Genomic DNA, 6158 nt, shown 5'->3' with positions numbered 1-6158 from the left:
GCCATGGAGACCGTTTCCAAACTGATGTCAGACAGAGGGAGAGGGCCCTCCTCTGGTTCTTCTAAGTCATTGTAACCAGTGGAATGTCAATCCTATAGTTTAGAACCATGTCCACCTTCGCCTCCTCTGTGATTTGGCCTTTCCCTTCTAATTTCTAGAGACCCAAAACACTTGGAGGAGAGAAGTCCAGGCAGAAATGACTGCGAGCGGCTTTAACTGGTAAGACCTGGAAAAACCTGCCCCCAAACTGAGTGAGATGGAGGACATTTGTCAATGGCCTACGCTCCTTGTAGGAGCTAAGGGCTTAAAGGGTGACTGCACTTCCTGATTTGGCCTCATTTTTAGGATTGCACATTAAGAAATGCTAGTGGCCTTGGCTGAAGCCAAACCAGAGTTGTCTTGGAGGTGTGGTTTGTTGCATAGAAATAGAATGACTAGAATGGGCATCCCCATTCAATTCAATGATGGCATAATGGTTGTACAGGCGACCATTGCGAGTGTACCCATAGGAGCAAAGCAGGAAGTGAAACCAGGCAGTTTACCCATCAATCTTGAGCTTAAAAATGTAAATATTTTTTCAAACTGTACACCGGTGTTATTAAAAGTTGGTACAGTGGGGTCAGCAAAAAAATGTATACTTACATTTTTTGGAGGGCGGGGACAACATAAAGAGTACAGATTATTGTATGGGGCAATATAAACACTTTTTTTTTTTTAAAGATAATTAGAAAAATACAATTTTATTGAGTAAATGTATTTATTGGTTTGTTTTAATTTTGACTTGAGATGAAAATGCAATGAATTGAAGGTTGTTTGTTGATGTAAAAATTTTGGGGTGGGATTGCATTAAATACTTGGGGTCCCCAGACATTCTGGCAGAAAAAATGGTTCCCCCGCTGAAAAAGTTTGAGTACAACTGTGTAAAGTACACAAATGTAAAGAGAACTAGATAAACAATTATTCCTCATTGTACAAAACGACAATAGCAATACACTTTTAACTAAATCAACACAAACAATTTTTATGTCTCTGTGTCCAGTATGAAGGAATTTAGATTTCGTTTCGTAAGCCAATAGTATTAGGGCAATGACTGGAAGTCTATGGGTATCTGCATAGTAGAGACAAAAAAATGGTATCCACGAGTTCATCTGACTTTGGGGAAGTAGATAATCCTTAAGTATCCCTTTAGTCATAAATGAAAGATGAAGATTCAGTTCTCACATACTATGAGTTATAGCAAAATGAGCACATAGAAATATTTTTAATCCACAAAGCATGTAACACTAGATTCAATGAAATGCAATGCAGTGCCCAATGCCTGGATTCAGTCGAGTGCAGTGTTTTGGCCAATAAGGCTTCACTTTGCCCCCTGAACTCATTCTATATTCATAACAAGAGACATTTGGACAATACACCTCTCAAAGGCTGCTGAATAGGTTCAATACTCATGTAAACAACTCGAAACCAATTACTTAATGAATCGGACCCTCCCAGAGTGAGCAGCCTCACAAAGAATGGTACATGCATTGTATTTGGCACCGAGTCCTCAAATTTAGGCCATGATCTCACAGTTTCAGTCGTGGTAAAAACAACAACAAATAATAATATCCCTGATTCTTAACACGTTGGCAACTCATACACAGGACTGGCATTTTCAAGCATCTCTCAACATGACTTTTGATAACCCATGAACTTGCTAATAGTATACCGAAGTGATCACACACACACACACACATTATACCTTTTTCTTATACAGTACTTGTTATTCAACACAGAACACACAAACCAAGTCAACGCATAACCAAAGTAGCAAGGACAATTCAGTGAACCTTTGTATAATCTGTATTTTAAGTTTGGAAAATACAATACAGTCTACACACATCTGTTTCTGCTCATTGTTCCGCCTAGATAAAGAGAACCATAGGTAATGTTTCATTGTGACACACACCAGAACCATGTTTCATTGTGACACGTACCAGAACCATGTTTCATTGTGACACGTACCAGAACCATGTTTCATTGTGACACGTACCAGAACCATGTTTCATTGTGACACGTACCAGAACCATGTTTCATTGTGACACGTACCAGAACCATGTTTCATTGTGACACACACCGCAGTTGTAGTCTGCTTTGTTTGAACAACAACTAGCACAAAACAACTTTTTAATGTTTTCAGTTTCAAGGAACTGGTGAAAGGTAACTTTGATCATACCTGCACAGTCTTTTTAATACATCACATTCTACTTTTCATTACCATGGCAACAAGATATACACTACTGTACGGGTTAGACATGCTAAACTGTTGCATATGACATTCTTAAATACAGTGCTTGGATTCCAACATTTCTTGACGTTATCACGTGGAGGGATCAGAAGAAGATCCATCAAAAGAAAGAAGAAATTATGCTCTTTTCACAAATGACCCATTCTAGCCACAGTTACCTCTACAATAGGTCTGTAGGAGGAGAGGACGGTGTAGGTCTGTAGGAGGAGAGGACGGTGTAGGTCTGTAAGAGGAGAGGACGGTGTAGGTCTGTAGCAGGAGAGGACGGTGTAGGTCTGTAGCAGGAGAGGACGGTGTAGGTCTGTAGCAGGAGGAGAGGACGGTGTAGGTCTGTAGCAGGAGGAGAGGACGGTGTAGGTCTGTAGCAGGAGGAGAGGACGGTGTAGGTCTGTAGCAGGAGGAGAGGACGGTGTAGGTCTGTAGCAGGAGGAGAGGACGGTGTAGGTCTGTAGCAGGAGGAGAGGACGGTGTAGGTCTGTAGCAGGAGGAGAGGACGGTGTAGGTCTGTAGCAGGAGGAGAGGACGGTGTAGGTCTGTAGCAGGAGGAGAGGACGGTGTAGGTCTGTAGCAGGAGGAGAGGACGGTGTAGGTCTGTAGCAGGAGGAGAGGACGGTGTAGGTCTGTAGCAGGAGGAGAGGACGGTGTAGGTCTGTAGCAGGAGGAGAGGACGGTGTAGGTCTGTAGCAGGAGGAGAGGACGGTGTAGGTCTGTAGCAGGAGGAGAGGACGGTGTAGGTCTGTAGCAGGAGGAGAGGACGGTGTAGGTCTGTAGCAGGAGGAGAGGACGGTGTAGGTCTGTAGCAGGAGGAGAGGACGGTGTAGGTCTGTAGCAGGAGGAGAGGACGGTGTAGGTCTGTAGCAGGAGGAGAGGACGGTGTAGGTCTGTAGCAGGAGGAGAGGACGGTGTAGGTCTGTAGCAGGAGGAGAGGACGGTGTAGGTCTGTAGCAGGAGGAGAGGACGGTGTAGGTCTGTAGCAGGAGGAGAGGACGGTGTAGGTCTGTAGCAGGAGGAGAGGACGGTGTAGGTCTGTAGCAGGAGGAGAGGACGGTGTAGGTCTGTAGCAGGAGGAGAGGACGGTGTAGGTCTGTAGCAGGAGGAGAGGACGGTGTAGGTCTGTAGCAGGAGGAGAGGACGGTGTAGGTCTGTAGCAGGAGGAGAGGACGGTGTAGGTCTGTAGCAGGAGGAGAGGACGGTGTAGGTCTGTAGCAGGAGGAGAGGACGGTGTAGGTCTGTAGCAGGAGGAGAGGACGGTGTAGGTCTGTAGCAGGAGGAGAGGACGGTGTAGGTCTGTAGCAGGAGGAGAGGACGGTGTAGGTCTGTAGCAGGAGGAGAGGACGGTGTAGGTCTGTAGCAGGAGGAGAGGACGGTGTAGGTCTGTAGCAGGAGGAGAGGACGGTGTAGGTCTGTAGCAGGAGGAGAGGACGGTGTAGGTCTGTAGCAGGAGGAGAGGACGGTGTAGGTCTGTAGCAGGAGGAGAGGACGGTGTAGGTCTGTAGCAGGAGGAGAGGACGGTGTAGGTCTGTAGCAGGAGGAGAGGACGGTGTAGGTCTGTAGCAGGAGGAGAGGACGGTGTAGGTCTGTAGCAGGAGGAGAGGACGGTGTAGGTCTGTAGCAGGAGGAGAGGACGGTGTAGGTCTGCAGCAGGAGGAGAGGACGGTGTAGGTCTGCAGCAGGAGGAGAGGACGGTGTAGGTCTGCAGCAGGAGGAGAGGACGGTGTAGGTCTGCAGCAGGAGGAGAGGACGGTGTAGGTCTGCAGCAGGAGGAGAGGACGGTGTAGGTCTGCAGCAGGAGGAGAGGACGGTGTAGGTCTGCAGCAGGAGGAGAGGACGGTGTAGGTCTGCAGCAGGAGGAGAGGACGGTGTAGGTCTGCAGCAGGAGGAGAGGACGGTGTAGGTCTGCAGCAGGAGGAGAGGACGGTGTAGGTCTGCAGCAGGAGGAGAGGACGGTGTAGGTCTGCAGCAGGAGGAGAGGACGGTGTAGGTCTGCAGCAGGAGGAGAGGACGGTGTAGGTCTGCAGCAGGAGGAGAGGACGGTGTAGGTCTGCAGCAGGAGGAGAGGACGGTGTAGGTCTGCAGCAGGAGGAGAGGACGGTGTAGGTCTGCAGCAGGAGGAGAGGACGGTGTAGGTCTGCAGCAGGAGGAGAGGACGGTGTAGGTCTGCAGCAGGAGGAGAGGACGGTGTAGGTCTGCAGCAGGAGGAGAGGACGGTGTAGGTCTGCAGCAGGAGGAGAGGACGGTGTAGGTCTGCAGCAGGAGGAGAGGACGGTGTAGGTCTGCAGCAGGAGGAGAGGACGGTGTAGGTCTGCAGCAGGAGGAGAGGACGGTGTAGGTCTGCAGCAGGAGGAGAGGACGGTGTAGGTCTGCAGCAGGAGGAGAGGACGGTGTAGGTCTGCAGCAGGAGGAGAGGACGGTGTAGGTCTGCAGCAGGAGGAGAGGACGGTGTAGGTCTGCAGCAGGAGGAGAGGACGGTGTAGGTCTGCAGCAGGAGGAGAGGACGGTGTAGGTCTGCAGCAGGAGGAGAGGACGGTGTAGGTCTGCAGCAGGAGGAGAGGACGGTGTAGGTCTGCAGCAGGAGGAGAGGACGGTGTAGGTCTGCAGCAGGAGGAGAGGACGGTGTAGGTCTGCAGGAGGAGGAGAGGACGGTGTAGGTCTGCAGCAGGAGGAGAGGACGGTGTAGGTCTGCAGCAGGAGGAGAGGACGGTGTAGGTCTGCAGCAGGAGGAGAGGACGGTGTAGGTCTGTAGCAGGAGGAGAGGACGGTGTAGGTCTGTAGCAGGAGGAGAGGACGGTGTAGGTCTGTAGCAGGAGGAGAGGACGGTGTAGGTCTGTAGCAGGAGGAGAAGACGGAGTAGGTCTGTAGCAGGAGGAGAAGACGGAGTAGGTCTGTAGCAGGAGGAGAAGACGGAGTAGGTCTGTAGCAGGAGGAGAGGACGGTGTAGGTCTGTAGCAGGAGGAGAGGACGGTGTAGGTCTGTAGCAGGAGGAGAGGACGGTGTAGGTCTGTAGCAGGAGGAGAGGACGGTGTAGGTCTGTAGCAGGAGCGATGATTAAATTTCCGATTCTGAAGAAAATACCATTATTGCAAAGGTCTACTTGGCGTTGAACTACTGATGTATAAAACAGCCAGAGAGGGACTGTAGCAAATCAGCCCCTTGGCCTCAATGTGTAGCAGTTTTAAAGGTGTAGCCAGAGTCTATTATGAAAGAAATTGTGGCATCTCAAGGAAGCCAAAGCTAGCATGCCAGGGTTAAGTTTTAAGTTGATGCAGTAAGTGAAAGGACATAGCCTTTTGTGCAGGTGGTATTAAAAAGTAATTGTGTTCGTGTTGCAGCACAAAGTGAATTGACCAATCTTTACATCAAAGCTAGCCTTGCCCCTCAGTTCCGTTTTCCATTTTCAGCTTTTGATGGAGACTGCAGTTTGACAAACACAGGATTCCATCCACGAGTTGTTTTGATTGTATACAAGGAGTTGTCCAATGTGTATGTTGCATCTGAATCATATCAATGCTGTTGTCAAATGGCAGTTCTACTTACCAGTGTGACTATGAAGGTTAAAGTGTAGCAACCGTGTGAATGGAATTTACAGTACATAATGTGATTTGTGATGCCATTGTCATCCACCGCTGTCTCTTCAACAGGAAACACTCAAGGTGTTACTGTTCATGAATCATGTTTATTTTTCATCTATTTATTTGAAGGTTGGGAAGATGTACCCAGACACTATAACATGAATACAATTTCTGGGCTGGCAAAGCCCTGATGGAAATGAGTGCATTTGAGTGGCTCCATGGGTTACTGCTGCTGAACCATAACAATTATTTGCTAGGAAATTGCTGCAAATTCCTCTTTTAATTTCGGAATAAAAACGTAA

Source organism: Salvelinus namaycush, chromosome 29, assembly GCF_016432855.1.
Source record: "Salvelinus namaycush isolate Seneca chromosome 29, SaNama_1.0, whole genome shotgun sequence".
Lineage (NCBI taxonomy): Eukaryota > Metazoa > Chordata > Actinopteri > Salmoniformes > Salmonidae > Salvelinus > Salvelinus namaycush.
Note: the sequence above shows the minus strand (reverse complement) of the source record.